The sequence below is a fragment of the Mustela nivalis genome, assembly GCF_964662115.1.
Source record: "Mustela nivalis genome assembly, chromosome: 6".
Classification (NCBI taxonomy): Eukaryota; Metazoa; Chordata; class Mammalia; order Carnivora; family Mustelidae; genus Mustela; species Mustela nivalis.
Window position 1 is genome coordinate 94500248 of NC_139025.1, and position 19127 is coordinate 94519374.

General features: G+C 35.5%; 1 pseudogene across 1 annotated transcript; it reads left to right on the top strand.

Moving 5' to 3' along the window:
* The first annotated feature begins 12597 nt into the window (after positions 1-12597).
* On the top strand, positions 12598-13532 carry LOC309867753 (olfactory receptor 4K13-like; annotated as a pseudogene). The gene has a single exon. The product of its transcript is annotated as an olfactory receptor 4K13-like (transcript).
* Positions 13533-19127: the final 5595 nt, after the last annotated feature.

The following is a 19127-nucleotide window of genomic DNA, read 5'->3' on the forward strand; positions in this document are numbered from 1 at the left end:
GTTTTTTTTGTTTTTTGTTTTGTTTTTATATTATGTTAGACACCATACAGTACATCATTAGTTTTTGATGTAGTGGTCCATGACCTATTGTTTGTGAATAACACTCAGTGCTCCATGCAAGACCCACCCTCCTTAATACCCAACCTCAGGATAACCCATCCCCGCACCCTCTCCCCTCTAAAACCCTCAGTTAGTTTCCCGAAGTCCATAGTCTTTCATGATTTGTCTCCCCCTCTGATTACCCCTCCTTCATTTTCCCCTTCCTTCTCCTAATGTTCTCCATGCTATTCCTTATATCCCATAAATAAATGAAACTATATGATAATTGACTCTCTCTACTTGAGTTATTTCACTTAGCATAATCTCCTCCAGTTCTGTCCATGTTGATGCAAAAATTGGATATTTATCCTTTCCGATGGCTTAATGAAGAGAACTCCCTTTTATTTTGAAACCACAGAAGGCATAAGGAATTTGTCAATTAATGACCCTGGGAAAATCTTGCATCTTATAAATTAATTCCCTCAGCAATTAAAAGCCATATATTTGGCAAGCTAGATTATTCAGAATCTCTCATTAGTATGTAGTTTTTCACCATCAAAAAGGGACAGTAAGAAGGTATTAATAGCCAAACAATATAACCATGTTTCCATGAACAGACATACAAACTGAGTGTCTCTTTAAAATGTAGATACCTTTGAATTTTCAAAAAAGTCAAAAGTAACAAGAATTTAGAAACTTAAGAGATGTTTCATTGTATTATATTTCACTTTATGATAGGAAATTTCTTAAAAATGATGATCATAAAAATCTCTTTCATCAATCCTATTATCTGAATAAAGGTGAAGAGAAGAATGTCATTTACTTGGAAATAACTGATTCCTAAGAGTCACTCTGACACCTTTCTAATTTTCCCCTGTAATTACTTCCTTTTGGATCTGTGAGTTCAGTTGCTATTGCATTGTGCCAGAATACCTCATGATTAAAATGAAAGCAATTTGTTTTTCTTTAATTCATCTCTTCTTTTTTAAGCAATAACTAATTTCTTCCTTCTCACATTGGACTTCCAGTGTTTATGAAGTCAACAAATGGCCTATCCAACCAACTATTTTGTCTAATTGTGTTAGTATTTCAGCGAACACCTTGCTTAGCAATATCTAAAACTACTTTATTGTTGCTGTCATCTATGAGTTCATTATTTCATCCATTGATTACTTCATACATTTCTAGCTTAGACACTTAAGAAAATAACATATTTATTAGTGGGGTTCATGTATTATCTCCAGAGAAGCTATAGTCATTCTTGTATATTTCCTATGGGCATAATCACTCACTTGTCTTAGACATACACTTTGGAGTGGAATTACTGGATCTAGGGTATGCATGTCTTTTAGAAAGTTCCAGAGAGTTGTAATGTGGCTGCACTGATTTACACTTCTACTCACAGTGTAGAGAATTCTAACTTGTTCTTCATCCTTACCAGACTTTGATCTTCTTAAGCCTTTTTAGCTTCAGCAGTCTTGTTATGTACATTGCAATCCTCATTGCAGCTTGATTTATATTTTCTTGATTATACATGTAGTAGAACACCTTTTCATATGGCTATTAATTGTTTGAATATTCCTGGTTGTTTAGTATCAGTTTACCTCTTTGTGTCTAAATCTTATCAGTACTTGACAGCTTAGAAAGCTGAAAATTCCTTGAAATCACAGGTTACACTGGTAAAAGAAGAAAAAGAGTGGATCTTGTGTATATGTTAAAGAAATTAAAACTACAATTTAGGGGGCTCCTGGGTGGCTCAATGGGTTAAGCCTCTGCCTTCACCTCAGGTCATGATCTCAGGGTCCTGGGATCGAGCCCCACATTGGGCTTTCTGCTCTGCAGGGAGCCTGCTTCCCCTCTCTCTCTCCAGCTGCCTCTCTGCCTACTTGTAATCTCTGTCTGTCAAATAAATAAATAAAATCTAAAAAAAAAAAAACCCCACTATAAATTAGAATATTCCCCGTAAAAAAACAAGGTTGGCTTCATTGATTAATTTTTCCCAGTGTTCAAGAATGAAGTAAGATAGGGATGCCTGAGTGCCTCAGTCGGTTAAGCAGCTGCCTTCAGTTCAAGTCATGATCCCAGGGTCCTGGGATCAAGTCCTCTATCGGGCTCCTTGCTCAGTGGGGAGCCTGCTCCCCCCTCTCTCTGTCTCTGCCTGCCTCTCTGCCTGCTTGTGATCTCTGTCTGTCAATAAATAAATAAATAAAATCTTAAAAAAAAAAGAATGAAGTAAGATAAATTCTCAGAAAAAGAACACTTTACAAACAGTTGGATTCATCCATTGTAAGTCTGACATGAAACCTAATAGGGACATGAAAATCGTAAGACATGAAAAATACAGGAATAGTAGAGTAAAATGTTACAAAGAAAATACAAAGAAATCAAATATATAAGGTATATCATGACCAAGTTCACTTATCATTTGAAAAGCAATCACTGTAATTTACCACATTAGCAGTAAAGGATAACAGTGTATCATTAGAGTAATTGAGGCCTAAAAATCAGTTATATACTGAATGTTTGTGTCTCCTCCAAATTCCTTGGCTGAAGCTTTAATCTCCATCCTGATGTGTTTTGGAGCTAGGGTCTTTGGGAGAATTGGATGAGGTAGATGAGGATGGGGCTCCGTGAAGAGATTAGTGTCCTCAGGAAATGAAGAGACCAGAGCTCACTCTCTCACCACCATGGTATGACACAGCAAGAAGGCAGCTATCTGCAGGCCAGGAAGAGGACTCTCACCAGAACGGGAGCTTGCTGATATCCTGATCATGGCCTTACCAGCCTTTATGACTATGAAATGTAAATGTAAATGTTTAATACCCCCAGTGTATGGCATTTTGTTACAGCAGTCCTAGCTTTGCTGACTAAGAAAATAATTGAAATTAAGTTTTCTGAATTGAAGATAAACTTCCTAAAATTAATTATAACAATGATATACAAAAGATGTGGAAGACCTGTCATTTGAAAACTGAAACATTGCTAAGCAGAATTAAAGAAAAGTTAAATGGAGAAATGTACTAGATTTATGGATCAGAAGGCTCAATATTACCCAACAAATAATATCCCCCACTTCTTATTGCTCTATAGATTTAGTGCAGTTCCCTTAAAATTGTAGCATGTTTTTTTGTGATAACTGACAAATAAATCATGAAATACATATAAAAATGCAGAGGACTTTAAATAGCATGTACTGAAGAAGAAAAAGGTTGAATGATTTATGCTATCATATTTCAATATTTTTTACAAATCCATAGTAATTAAGATAGTGTGGCTTTGGCATAAGGATAGACAAATAGACATACTAAAGGAGTATGTACTCCATAAATTGTGTCACATGGATACAATCACTTAAGATATGATAAAATGGTACTGGGATTCAGTGGAGGGAAAGATGGCCTTTAAAATAAATTGTGCTAGATCCATTAGCTATTCATGTGGAAAAATAAATGTTTCCTGTTTTCTATCTCCTGTCATATACAAAACATTGATATAAGACATAACACACACCTAACTTCAAAGGTGAAATAATAACAATCTAGAACACAATGAACTTAACAATAAATCAACTTCATAGTCTTAATTTCTTAACACAACATACCTTACCATAAAACAAAAAAGAAAAAAAGATGTATTGGATTTCATTAAAATTTAAAATTTGTCTAATGGATGAAACCATTAAGAAAATAAAAAGTTGACATATTCCAAAGAAGATATTTCAAATACATACCTCCAACAAGGATCTTATTTTGAAATATACAAAAAATTACAATAATTTAATATTCATAATGTGTGACAGGGTTTCTCAACCTTGACACTATTGACATTTTAGGCTGGGTAATTCTCTTTCATGGGAGGTTGCCTTGTAATTGTAATAGTCATTAAGCTTCATTTAACATTTCTGATGAAATGTTACAATTACAATTACATTGTATGTAATTACTATTATATTGTATGATATTTAGCTGCATTCCTCATCTCTATCATTTCATGCCAGTAGTTGTCCCCATGTCTGACACATAAAAAGGTCTCCAGATATTGCTAAAGTCCCTTGGTTGAGAACCACTAATACATCCCATTGGATCAATAATAAATACAAATATAAATAGTTAGTAGATATAAAAATTTTTTAAAAATTTAAATATTAAATATTAATACAACTGAAAGAAGAATTGAGAAATGACCTATAACAAGGGAAAAATAGTCAAACCATACTGAGAAATATTTGGATGATGGAATTTTAAATATTCAAAATATAGGAATTTTGAAATAATTGGAGATTTATAGGAAAACATATACATGAGAGAAAAAATAAAAGATATTAAAAAGGAATCAAGTGGAATTTTTAGGGCTATAAAATACAATATAGAAACAGAAATTCCATTTCAAAGACAAAAGAAGATCAACAACAAAAATAGAGGGGCATCTGGGTAGTTCAGTTGGTTAAGTGTCTGCCCTCTGCTGGGGTTATGATCCCCAAGTCCTGGGATCTGCCCTACATTAGACTGCTTGCTCAGTGGGGAGTCTGCTTCTCCCCCTCTCTCTGCCCCTCTCCTCCCTCATTCTCTCTTAAATAAATAAATTATTTTAAAAAGTCCCTGGATATAAAATAGAAATAATTTAAGCTAAAGCAATAGCTGAAAAAAATGTGGAAAACATTAACAGAGCCCATTGACCTATGATTCAGGGATGACAGAAAGCCTATTTGAAGAAATAATGTTTTAAAAGAAAAAAATGTTTTAAAATCACAGAATGGTTTGAATGCTTCATGAAAAAAATCACTTCAAGACATACAATAAATGTTGAAATTGAACAATTATAAAATCTTAATATCTGTCAGAGGAGGAAAATATATATATACAGAAGAACAAGATATTGACAACTCTAGAATAGTTTCAGAAACTATGCCCACTATTTTTAAAATATGAAAATGAAAAAAACCTCAAAGTAGAATTCTATACCAAAATCACCTTCTCAAACTTAAAGGTGAAAAAAAGACATTTTTGAGCAAATAACAGATTAAATATTTCATGGTCATCAGAAATGTTAAATGAAGCTTAATGACTATTACAATTATAATATGTGCAAATAGAAGTATGACACGGCAATATAGTACAAGGGAGGTTAGAGGGTAGAGAAGTTCAGTATAGGTGAAATGATATAAATTTTAAATTGCATAATATAAATTCTAGAAGAACCAAGAAAAAGAGGAAGTGGGACTGGAATGACAGAATAACAGAACGAAAGTAGGAGGAAGGAAGGAGAGGAAGAAGGAAGAAAGGGAAGAGAGGAGGGGGGAAAGAACAAAAGAAGAAAAAAAAAAAGAAAAGAAAAGTAGTTTGTTAAAATAGCCACGTATGTCTAATGGCTACTATTCTGGACATATCCTAGGTTTAAACTATTTGGCCCTTTCCAGATCAAATCAAAACATGCTCTTTGGTTATCAACGTAGTTTCCATAAGGAAGACTATTGTTCTTCATAAATCAGCCACAGTAAATCCTGAAGACAGTCAAACTCTGATGAAGAAGATAAGGGGAGATCTGTGTGATGGATGCTGTCAAGTGTCCCTTACTTTGTATCGCAGAAGTAATTAGGCTCATGGCTCAATGATACCTTTAGATGTTGATAGTCACTTAAGCCAGGGAATCTTGCTGTACAGGCAAGTAAATTGGCCATAGATAATTGGAAACTAAAACCACTCTCATTTCAAGCATTCCGTCATGCACACATTTATGGGAACTTAGAAGAAGATTAAAACAGGTCATGTAGAAACCACCCAAGAAAGACATGGTACTGAGGCAGGAGATTGGAATGCTAAGATTTTTGTCAGATGCTTTAGGGATTCCTGAACCATTATCCCCTATTGGGGATAATGAAATAAAATGACATGGAAACATCCAAGCAGAGAAAAAGTGGACCTACTTCCGTCTCACCCACCAAAACCATTAGTCTGAACACTGTGGACTTAACTCAGTGTTCATAGGAAGGCTGTCAACTGACAATTTTAGGCAGATTTCTCTGAAGACAAGATTTCTCTGGAAATCTGAAGGCAGATTTCTCTGCACAGAAAGAACAAATGGATCATACTGGACTCCTTCCAGAAGTCCCAGTGGTCTAAAAATGGGAATTCAATGGAATTGTCACCTATTCATCTCTAGGATTTGCTAATCCTCTTGTTAGCAAGCTTACTTGCTCAACTCTAGACCCCAGCAGTTACCTCTTATGACAGAAACACCCCAACCTCTAGATCAAAAAAGGCCTATCTCATAGCAATGGAATACCTAGAAGACCACCACCCACAGGTCCTCTTCCCTGGACATGATCAGGGACTAAAAACACATACCAACCCCCACATGTGATCAAGTGCTCCTTGCCTGCTGTCTTGCAGGTACTTCCCTAAACATCTCCTAGAAAACTCTAGGCATCCATCTTACAGGCAGAGAGGTCTGTTGTAGGGCTTGAGCTTTCCACCTCAGCCAGCTACAGGCATCTGAACTAAATTTTTCCCTCTTTTCCAAACCCTTGTCTTTTGAGTTATTGGCTTCTCTTGCCATGAGTTTATCCAAATTTGTTTGGCAAGTGTTGCCAAACCCAGCCAGGAGCTATGCTCTCAATTTATGCAGCCCCCTCAGGGTTCCCTGAAACAGAGCAGTTGTCCCCAATGGCACATTAGGGTTCACCTGCTCATTTTCTGAGTTAGTGGCTATGATACATGGTTCTATAATAGTTGTTAAAAAGCAGCCACCAAAGAATACAATGAAAGGTTTATAATATTGGAGAGTCTATAAGTGTACTTCATGTGGAGCAATGCCTCTGATCAAAAAAGGAACTCAACTGTTATTAATCTACAAAAACAACTGAAGAACATCGGATTACATAGCTGTATCACATTTCTTTCTTTTTGAGATCTTATATATCTATTTAAAGAGAGAGGGAAATCATGAGGGGGGCAAGGGCAGAGGGAGAGAGAAAACTTTAGGTTGATTTTTGCTCTTGAATGTGGAGCTGGTTGGCAGAATTTCATCCCACCCTCCTGAGATCATGACCAGAGCCAAAATCAAGAGGTGAAATCAAGAGTTTCCCCCACCCACAACTGACTGAGCGACCCAGGCTCTCCTACATCACTTTTCCTTCACTCTTGGAGCAGTGGTCTCATTAAAAATGGTAATAGACAATTCAAAGTTACTTCAAACTGGAGAGGCATGAAGATCTGACTAATATTTTTGAGTAAATATGTTTTTCAATTGGATATGGAAGAGAGACAATGGAATATTCCACAGGAAACATTTCCTAAATTTGAGGGGTTAGAATAAGGAAATGATGAGACTACAATTCCCCAGCTTTACATATTTATATCTTCTGTTTTGATAGGTCCATTTATGCTTAAAATAGTGCCAAGCCTAAGATTAGTGTACAGTAAATGGTATTATGCATTTGTATTTTATCTTTTCAAATATTCTTCAAGAAAGTTTTCATATTCGTGCACTCCAGACCTGATAGTGGTTTTATATTTCCTTAGTAAGAAATATCCATTTCAGTAAGTAGGCAATGTCAGATGTTTAGGGAATGTCTAAACTTTTTTTTTTTTTTTTTAAGATTTATTTGACAGAGAGAGACACAGCAAGAGAGGGTACATAAGCAGGGGGAGTGAGAGAGGGAGAAGCAGGCTTCCTGCCAAGCAGGGAGCCTGATGCAGGGCTCGATCCCAGGACTCTGGGATCATGACCTGAGCTGAAGGCAGACGCTTAACGACTGAGCCACCCAGGCATCCCCCAGGGAAAGTTTTCTCTGTTGTAATTCAGGGAAAACAACATGGCATCTTTAATAATCCCCATTGGTATTTAATCATCAATTGAGTATTGTTAGGTCTCAAAATTATGTCACATTTTTATCACCACACTCTCAATATATATGACTCTTTTTAAGTAAAGTGTTCATATTTGTCATTGTTTTAGGTAAATACTTTTATTTTTGGAAGGAGAAGCTCTCCAGGTTTCAATGTGTCTTACTCAAGTAATGTTCTGAAAATACTGTAAAACTGGTGAGTCATAGGGGAAGATTTAACATACATCCAAAGAATATAGAACCATTTCTAGATATGGGCTTTTAACTTCTTTGTTCATAAGTAGAATGAAATGTTGGAAGTCCTTTAGGAGCCAAACACTATGACAACATTAGAGACTTCTAGAAGGCATTATCATTCTAGTTATACAGACACATAGCATAGTCTCATTATAAGTGTGACAAAGTGGGGAAAATAAATGAATGCACTTTGATGCACTTCAGGTGATTTTATTTTCCATCTGCTAGAGAGTTTCCATGTCAAACTTCATGATGTCAGTATCTTTACAAATAAACATTCAAGAGCATTTCCAATCTGTGCCAAACGCTGCCTCCTCGGGAAGTAAGTGACTGAATGTTATCTTTGCTTTTGTTTTCAAGCAAGCATGTTATTCCTTGTACTTATAAACCTACCAGACCTAACACTTCGATTTATGCTGTTCTGGTCAACAAGCAGACAAACAAAAATCAGCTAAGTTGGCTAGTATCATGTGGATAAGAGCACGATTTTGGCCAGTCTGACCCAAGTCAAAATGCTTTTATCTCATATTCCTCTGTTTTAAGATTTCAAGTACTTAAAAAAATACATGTTAATAGAATGAATCACTCCTATATTCTCAGGTAGTTGGACAGACAGCTCTCTGTAGATCAGGCAACTAGTACATCAATCACTGTTTGTCTTTTCTCTTCATAATTTGATGTCTATGGTCTCCTGTGAGTAAATCTCTATTTCTAATACTCAACCATATTCTCTGCATGTGAGTCTATGCATTAGAATTAAAATGTTGATTTCAAAGATTATTTTACTTTTCTCCTCATCCATTTTGGATTAGCCAGAAAGTTGTTTACAGTAAAGAGAAAGCTACTGAACTTTGTTTCTGTGGTAAGGGGGAGATGCTGGGCAGATAATCAAAAGATTCCTCTGAAAACCAAATTTTTCTTTTTCTCTGTTGCCCCCTAGCCCCCATCCTTACTTTTAGGGATTATGTGAAAGAATGTGTGTGTGTGTGTGTGTGTGTGTGTGTGTGTCTATGATTTAGTTAAAAACTTACATGTGAAAATGTGCCTTAGAGGAAAGTTATAGATTAGTGTAAGTTATACTATCAAAACAGAAAAAAAGTTGAAAAATTCTATGATTTTTAATAAGCCTACCTACTCCAACACAGTTATATATCACTAGTACTGAAAAATCCAAAAAGTTTTATTGTTAAATATCTGCCAGTTTTCACTCACTTCATCAGTGTCTCTTTTGATAGTCTTTATAACATGTATTATGGGGAATATAAGAGTAATTTGTCCATTTTCAAGGAGCTTAAAATGATCTGGGGAAAGAAGAATCACAACACTAGAAATAAGAGACCTTGGACTAGAACACATTTGCCTAGCTCTTGTTCTAGTCTTCCTTCAATTTCAGAATATTAATACGTAATGCACATGGTATACCTGGAGATTATGTAAATGGTAGAGCACATGAGATAGACCGTAGTACAGTGGAAATTGTTGTGGGTTTTGTACTGGGGAAAATTTCATTATACAGAAGAGAAGCCTCAAGGTGTCCTGAAAGATACGGTCATATGGACAGCAGAATTTGTCTACCTAAAATGATGGAAACATGTAGGGATAGAAAAACAAAATGTTTGGGGAAGTGCAGAAAACCATGAATTTGTTTTTACCAAAACAGAAGTTGTATTTTGGCACTGTTAGAAAACAGTATCGGATATTTAGAGTGGATGAGAGGCTGATTGTGAAGGCCCACGTCAACTTGGGGTTTGTAATTGTTGTTTTTTCTTTAAAGAAGACAATGACTGGATGAAAACAGAATTCTTGTGAGTAATGTTCATTTCCTAAAAGTAAACTGTATTTGTGGGGGGAATTAGGATTATGTATCATCAAAGAAATGGAATTCTGTATAGTGATGAAATATGGATTTTCTTGTGCTATTAGGAATATATATATATTTTTAATTTTTTATTTTTTATAAACATATATTTTTATCCCCAGGGGTACAGGTCTGTGAATCACCAGGTTTACACACTTCACAGCACTCACCAAAGCACATACCCTCCCCAATGTCCATAATCCCACCCCCTTCTTCCAAACCCCCTTCCCCCAGCAACCCTCAGTTTGTTTTGTGAGATTAAGATGGAATATATTTTTAATGTATTGACAAACCCAAGGAAAATAACTATGCATATGAATATTATTCTCTCAATAAATAGTATTGAACATTATTGTCTTAATAAAAATCATATAAAGTAAATAGATACTAATACCCACACCACACACACACACTCACACACACACACACACACACACACACGGAACACACGCACTGTCCTAATGCATATATTACTTTTCTCAAAGACTATCCAGGAAACAAACTGTTACGAGTTATCTTCTAGCTACATGTGGCATGTTTTCTTTTCCATTCGTGTAAGCACCTTGTTCCTTTTTAAAAGTAAACTAGGGAAAAATACGTACTCCTAACAATTTTATTAGAATGGTTATTCTGTTTCTGTTTAAAAATGCTTCAGCATCCAATTTGACACTTTTAAAGAAATGTGCTTAGAATTCCTAATTAACATGGACTTTGCTTTAATACTGACTTTATCTAGATGCTGAATATTCATTATGCATTTCATTCATTCATTCACTCCTTCAGTTGATATTTGAGTAGTCATGCAGTCAGTATTCCAGATGTTAGAATGTGTATAAACTACCTCATATATATTTGAAGTCTGTACTATTGTCTTCATATGCAGTTTCAAAAATGAGATTTCAAAAAGCATTAGTATGTATCTTTTAAATATTAGCCATAAAACTGAAAGGAGACATAACCTTCCTACATGGAAATGAGTAACTTTACATACTTAATATGACTTATGACTTTGCATCAATACAAGGTTCTCAGAGCAGATAATTGGTCAGGGGACATGTTTTTTATAGGGAAAATACATCCCCAATTGGATAAAATGTACACATGGGATTGTCTGAGAGAAACATACTGTATAGCATTATGATGCTTCTTCCTTCTATTACAGAAGACTGGGAGCATAAATTGCAGGGAATGAATGAGAACATGGGAATATGAGATGTAAGGCTATTCCCAGGATTCACATGAGACACTTTCTCATGAAAGTATTTTCTCCACTCTGGTAAGTAATACAAAAACAAAAGCCTATACTTTATTATGATGATGGTGATGATATGTTAATCACCATAAAGTACATGATTAGTTTTTGATGTAGTGTTCCATGATTCTTTATTTGCATATATTTACTGAAGGAGATTTGTAAAAATCTAGGTGATTGAAAACCATTAATGATTAAAATAATTTTTTAAAGCAAAACTGGTAAAACTCCTATTGTTATAAGCATGGCTGATGGGAAAGTTATGGCATAAATTTAGATCACCTAAATTTATGCCATAATACATAGATCACCTAAATTTATGCCATAATACAGAGAAACTTTATTTCTCTTATCCACATGAATCAGTTACTTCAAGCCACCTCATTTTGTCACTTGGAAGCTTGTGATAATGATACATGCACAAGCCAACCAGCAATCCTCTTTATAGAAACAAATAAGTGAAAGAATGAATGAATCAATACAAACTGAAAATGAAATAAATTCAGTTCCATTTGGCTGTGGACTTCTACATTCATGGTATTTCTTACTTAAAATCCTGGAAGAGACATTTGTTGTGAATGGTGTTAAATATTGAGTGAATAATTTATACATGCTTAACATATATAATAATGTATGGCATGTATATAATTACACGGTTCTCACCCTTACAAAGTGTGCAATGACCATTACTGATAGTAGCATGAGCTCTGACAGATTCATGCAAGAATGGAGCAGGAAAGAAGCAATACATTTCTCAGGAGCCAAAAACTTACAAATAAGACATATTTAAAGTTTAATTAATAGTTCTTTACCAGAATCTCTTTCAAAATATGGGTCTTTAAAATCCACGTTGTATTTTCTACATTTGTCATTTCCAGGATAAGAAACTCAGTATTTTTCTATGAATGTAGAACCCACCACCATCATAATCATATTTATATACCTCTTCATACAATAAAGAGGCATTCAATATCATGTAATCTGATTGTTTTTATTTCATGTTACTGAGGAGGAAACTTAACCCTGGAAAGGAGATACTTGTCCTATGTTGCCCCCAATGAGTAGCTCAGCTAGGTGTTGTATTGAGATCTTCAGATTCCAAGTCCACAATACAATGATAATTTCATGTGCTGTTTTTATTTTTGTCTTTCAGAAATATATATTCTGAATTCTCCTTGCTTCTTGGGTACACTTCTCTGGGCCATTTCAGAATCACTGACTCTCAAAAGTGGGAGGTGCTTTAAGTTCAGGTACCCAGTTTAAGTGTCAAAATTAGATACCAACATGAACCATACTTTCTGTAACCACAACTTTTCTGCCCACAATTCTCACTCACTTTGATTATGATGGGATAAAGTTGGCAACATGGAAAGGGCAAACCATTCAGTGGTGTCCGAGTTCATTTTGTTGGGACTTTCTAAATCTCAGAATCTTCAGATTCTATTCTTCCTAGGATTCTCCGTGGTCTATGCAGGGATTGTGTTAGGAAGCCTCCTCATCTTGGTCACTGTGATCTTAGATTCATGCCTTCACACACTAATGTATTTTCTGCTTATCAATCTCTCTTGTATTGATATGATCCTAGCTTCTTTTGCTACCCCTAAAATGATTGTGGATTTCCTCCGAAAACAGAATACCATCTCTTGGTGGGGATGTTACTCTCAGATGTTCTTCATGCACCTCTTAGGGGGGAGTGAGATGATGTTGCTTGTAGCCATGGCAATAGACAGGTATGTTGCCTTATGCAAACCCCTCAATTACCTGACCACCATGAGCCCATGAGTGCTTGTTTGGCTACTGTTATCCTCCTATACAGTTGGATTTGTGCATTCATCTAGTCAGATGGCTTTCATGTTAAATTTGCCCTTCTGTGGTCCCAATGTGGTGGACAGCTTTTTCTGTGACCTTCCCCTTGTGATCAAACTTGCCTGCAAAGACACCTACCTGCTACAACTGCTGGTTGTTGCTGATAGTGGCCTCCTGTCCCTGGTCTGCTTCCTCCTCTTGCTTGTCTCCTATGGGATCATCATATACTCAGGCACCGTGCTGCCGGTAGTTCGGCCAATGCCTTCTCCACTCTGTCAGCACACATCACGGTTGTGACTCTCTTCTTTGCCCCATGTGTCTTTATCTATGTATGGCCCTTCAGCAGATACTCTGTCGATAAAATTCTCTCTGTGTTTTATACAATTTTCACACCTCTCTTAAATCCTATTATTTATACATTAAGGAATCAAGAAGTAAAAGCAGCCATAAAGAAGATAAGGACTTGACATATAAATGTGAAACACACTTTGTAAATGATGCTTCTGAAGAAATAATTTCTTGTGTGGACATTTTAAGGAATGAACGTTGAAGCTATTTCATGTTCTATAAAAGGAAACAGTAGGTGTAACTGTTAAAGAGCAAACCCCTTTTTTTGTCACTTTCAGTGATTAAACACATGACATGTAAAGTCTGGAAGACATGCATTTAAATCCTCTCTTCACTGCTTCTTCTCATGCAAATTTCAAAAAAATGAATAAATTCTCTTTATCGACTTAATTATCTACAGAAATTTCTTTATATGTTTCTTTTATTATTTTGGAATGTTTTTAATTTTTACAATTTTATTACTTTTCTATTATGCTTTTAGTTATTACTGCTGCTATTTTAATTGTAGCTGTTATTGGGAATCTATCAGTAGAAAATGTACACAGATGACTTCTCACATAGGCCGTTTAGCTGAGTGTCTGATTAAGGTGCTAAAAGAGTACATTTAGTAGGTAATCCCTAGTTAATGTGTATTCATTTTAGTCACTTAGTTGCCCCAGATACAGTGCCTCCAACCATGCTTCACATATTTTGTGAGCCTACAATGAGCCAGAAGATACATCCCTGATTTCAGGAAGTTTACAGCCCATTGATGGGGAGAGTGCACTAAATTTGAAATCATGTTGTGTCATGGACAGTACTATATTACATGGTTGCAAGTCCAGTACAACTTTATCAGTAATAACACCAATATTTGTCTCTGCCTTTTTTTGAGTTCACTTATAAATTGACTCAGAGTCTATAGAGAAGAAGGGGTGACTGGTACTCCTGAAAAGTCTATCTTCAATTCTTAGTACCAGAATCAAACTTTCTTTTTCATCTTTTAAAATACAGTTTACAAATAGAAAAAACAATCATTCTCTTTAGTGTACAATGCTGTGAATCGTGACAAATGCATAGTCATGTAACCATAACAATGAGAATATAGGAGAATTTCATCAACCCTCGAATTTCCCTCTGCCCCTTTGTGGTCCACCCTTCTGTCTCGTGTTCCAGCTCTGATAAAGTGATCTGGTTTTTTTTTTTTTTTTTTTTGGTCCCTGGTTTGCCTTTTAATAAGTTGAATCATACAGTGAGTAGCCTTTTGAGCATGTTTTTTTTCAGTCAGCATGATGCCTTTGGGATTCATTCAATAGCAAGTTGTTTTCATTATTAAAAATCTATTTTACATTTTAGTATCTATTATATAAGTGCCCTTATTGCTATTCTTCCTCAGATTATCTTGAAACCAGTTCAGTTATTCATTGATATTAGCTGGAATGATTTTAACAAATGATATGAATACTAAGTAATTATAATTTCATTAATCTTATATATTGATTTATGGAGTAATATTAACAGTATTGGTCTTTTTATTCCTAGAACATGATTTATATTATGAACCATGTCCCCCAGTATCGCCCTCGACCCGCAAGGACGACAAGAAGCCCCAGTTCAGATGTATCTTCTCTCTCTAGTTCCGCAAGTCTACACACTTATATACGTTTACATGCCCAATCAACGAGCAGGGTACAGGAAGGAGCGAATCAGGCTGTGCACCTAAACGAACAACTTTGCTAGCAACCAATGCTGTTTACTTCCTCTTTGGGCATTCCACTTAGTCTCACGAGGCAATCCTAACCTGGCAACTAGCCAGGAGCCATGTTAATGGCGGAGGCCGACCTGGCCAGGGGCCTGCCTCCGACACCCCAGTAACATTTTATAACTTTCTTCATTATATACAGAAACTACCTAAACTTACAAATTTTTTTTTACGTTTTTTAGCTCATTTTTTTAGTTGTGTGGGGTTTTGTTTTATTTGGGTTTTTGTTTGTTTGTTTGTTTTTTGCTATTTCTGGAATAAAGGAAAAGTAGAGTTATATGTATATTTCTTTGAAATTAGCCACTGACCTGAACACTAAGTCATTGAAATTTTTCGCTGATTTTCTTGGGCTTAGCATATAAGTTTCAACTATGATAATCTTATGTTCTCCTATAATTTTTCAACATTTTACTTCATATTTTACCTTATCACATGTCTAGGACTTAATACTGTCTCTGAATTTTTTCCTGGTTGCCAAAGAACAAAATAGGTATAGCTCATAAAATTGATGACACATCTGTTTTCCAGTAAGAAGAATTATGGCCTTTAATATGCTTACACAATATAATGAATATTTTTACACATTTTTATAAAAATGACACATATATGGGATAATAACTACCAATCACACTTGGTTTATTTGACATGGAAAATTTTGTTGATTTCATTGGAGCTATATTGAACATTTCCAAAGAGTAGAGGTAAATCTTTTTTAGCTGTAGAAGAAATCTAAGAAAAAGAATCTAAATTTTGGTGTTAAAACTAAGTAAAAACAGGAAAAGTTTACAAGAAGCTTGCCTGCCACCTAGTGGCCGTAATCTCCTATGTTTCGCTTTCTAGCTTTAGCAAAAACCAAGAATAGGAAGGAGGATTTGTAAGAATGAGGAATTTGAGAGGCAAGGTGGGGGTTATGGGGGGGTAGGGAAGGAAAAAATAAAACAAGATGGGATCGGGAGGAAGACAAACCATAGAAGACTCTTAATCTCACAAAACAAACTGAGGGTTGCTGGAGGGGAAAGGGATAGGGTGGTGGGGTTATGGACATTGGGAAGGGTATGTGCTATGGAGAGTGCTGTGAAATGTGTAAGCCTGATGATTCACAGACCTATACCCCTGAAACAAATAATACATTATATGTTAATAAAAATGATTTTTTTAAAAAAGGGAAAATAAGCTTCTTTGTTATTTTCAAATGACAGAATTTATGCTGACAAAAATTTATACTGATAAAAATCTCCATTTGTTTAAAAAAAAAAAAAAAAGAATGGTCTGGAGTCTTTGCAGTCCCCCAATAGGCAATCAGTATGCAGCCTATACCTTCCAAAGAGGCAGTGGAGCTGATTACCATCTCACCATTACCAAAAATAGCCATTTTCATGGACACATTTTAGTGTTATTTTAAGGGCTTCCCATCTGCTAATACCCATCAGCTAAGTCCAGAATTCCAGTGGACGTCACAACTCATTAAGTCACCATTAGGAGTTAAAGTGTTCTGAAAAAGGCAAAGCAGACCAGTAACTATAAACTGTCTGTATGTTAAAAATCATTGTTCATGATTTTTAAATCTATTGCCTGCCATAAATTTACAAAACTAAGTCTTTAACTGCCCTAGAATAATAGATAATCCCTCCAAATATCAAGAGGAACTAAAAATATATCTTCTCATCATTTCAGTTTGGAAGACTGAACCCTTTGCTTAGAATATGCTGCCAAATGATTTTACGTTGATCATAATTGGTCAGATAGGAAAGTAGGACTTGTTTGAGGCTACTAAAGAGAGTGGCCAAAAGCCATTCTTCCATCTGTATCTAAAAGATAGTATTGGGGAAATTAATTAAGTTAATAATTAGGCTGTCTAGGGAAGTCTTTGAGTTTCTCAGTCTTAAAAGTGAGGTGCTACTTCCATCCCCATTCTCTGTATGAGGGAATGGAAGCAGAAGGCTTTGATAACTTGCTTAACGTTCCACAGCTAGAAGGGAAAGGAACAGATTCCAACTAGTCTGTTTTTAGAAGCCATGCATGTCTTTATAATTCTGTTCTACCTCTAACAGTATTAACCAAATTCTGGAATCCCATTTGTAATTACCTCTTCTCCAAATCCAGAAATTTGTTAAAATATAACTGAGGGCTGGAAAACTGACTCCACAGACAAATAATGCAAAGGCTAATTTATTGCTCTCATATACTTGAGTCAAAGAAAAGCGATATAGAAACTTTCAACTCTAAGAGTCACTCAAAGGAATTTGGGTTTTAAAAATGACTATATATAATAAAGAGGATGAAATTTACAAATAGTGTTGATTGAAAAAAAAGGTAAATACAAAATAGTAACTGGGTTATATTTCTCTCTGTAGAAAGTCTAAATAGAGGTATAGTCTTTACCAAACTTATACTTGACCTTGCTCCCAATGTACTGTAAGCCAATTTCTGAGACACTGGTTTTGAAGCAAAGAAAGCTTTATCATGAGACGTTAGCCCAAGAAGAAGGCAGGGAATCATTCTCAAAGCTGCCTTCCTCTGTTGGTCCTAGGCATAGCTTATGTATATGAGAGGAAGGTAATGTTTATTGAAAACTTGGTGTGGTGTCCTTGAAACAGTCTGGAGGTAAGCATTCTTCTGGACAATGTGGCAATATTAGAATCTGGTATGATCAGATATGTCAAAATAAATAATACTGTCCAGCCCTCCACGGGTTTCTACAATTAGTGGGTAAACAGAGAGTAACAGTAAAAATGGCAAAGCTTGATGACTGATTGTGCATGATGTTAAGAGGTGCATAAACCACAATAAGTAGGGAACAAAACAGAAAATGGAGCCAAGTTAATAATACAACTAATACAACTATAGTTCTGCTTATGCTTTCAAAACAGGTCCGGGAACCTGGTACCTGCCTCAAATCCCCATTCTTATTTTATAATTCCTCAATCATGGGGAATAGAAATAATGACTGTTCTAGCTACTTCCTGCTAATAAGGGGTGAAGAGCAATAGGCTGGATAGTGGAAGTGGGAAAACTGCCCTCAACAATATTCTGGAATATCTAGGCACAGGGCTTGGACCTTGCTTTTAAATATTACTGTTTCTCGGGGAGATTTTCCTGAGGTCGCAGAAGCCAGCAGAATAGTATGCTGTCTTATTTTTATTTCTTTGTTTCTTTCTCTGTTTTCTGGACTTCGTCCCATTTATTAGAAACCTTAAAACCATTCCCTACCAATGCCCAAGTAGCCATCACTAAAGCTATCTCTATTTTATGTAATTTCCTTTGAATATCTGGAACACTTTGCTAATACAAGTGTTAAGTTTTCAGGTGTGTCAGGATCAATGTCAGCATATTGATGGTGTGCCTGATAGAGTGGTTCAAGAAAAGATGAGGGGTCTTCTTGAGGCATCTGATTAACTTGTTGAATCTTAAAAACTCCTGTTTTATTCCTACCAGGATAGATTCTCGATACTTTTGGAGTCTGGGAAGTCCTTCTGCATTTATTTATTTATTTATTTATTTATTTATTATTCCTTCTGCATTTATATCATGATTGGGGTCACAGGTTGGCCCCTTGTCTGGTTGCTCTGATGTCTCTGGCCTGGCAGGATTGTTTGGAGCTAGTAGATGAATCCCAGGTTTGTTCAAGTTAAAAGAATGAGGAAAAAATGGGAAACCTTTTTGGGAGAGTCATAGACAGATACTCGAACAAACCAGGAGAATTTATGATCTAGTCAGTTGTTTAGGTAGGAACAAACATGTGAAGACAATCAGCATTAGAATTTAACATTCAGAAATGTGTGCTATTGAAATATAATTTTATCTATCTAAATTTACCTTTATTCTTATTGAAGGTAGCCAGATTGAGACTAGTATGTTTGCAAAATAAATCCAGTTTTAACAAACTTGGCTTAACTACCTACATAAGCCCAACAAGAATTGTGATCAGCCACACAGGTTCTTTTAAACCTGCTTTGCTAGATCTATTCATGAGGAATATCAGATTGAAATTTTAATAGTC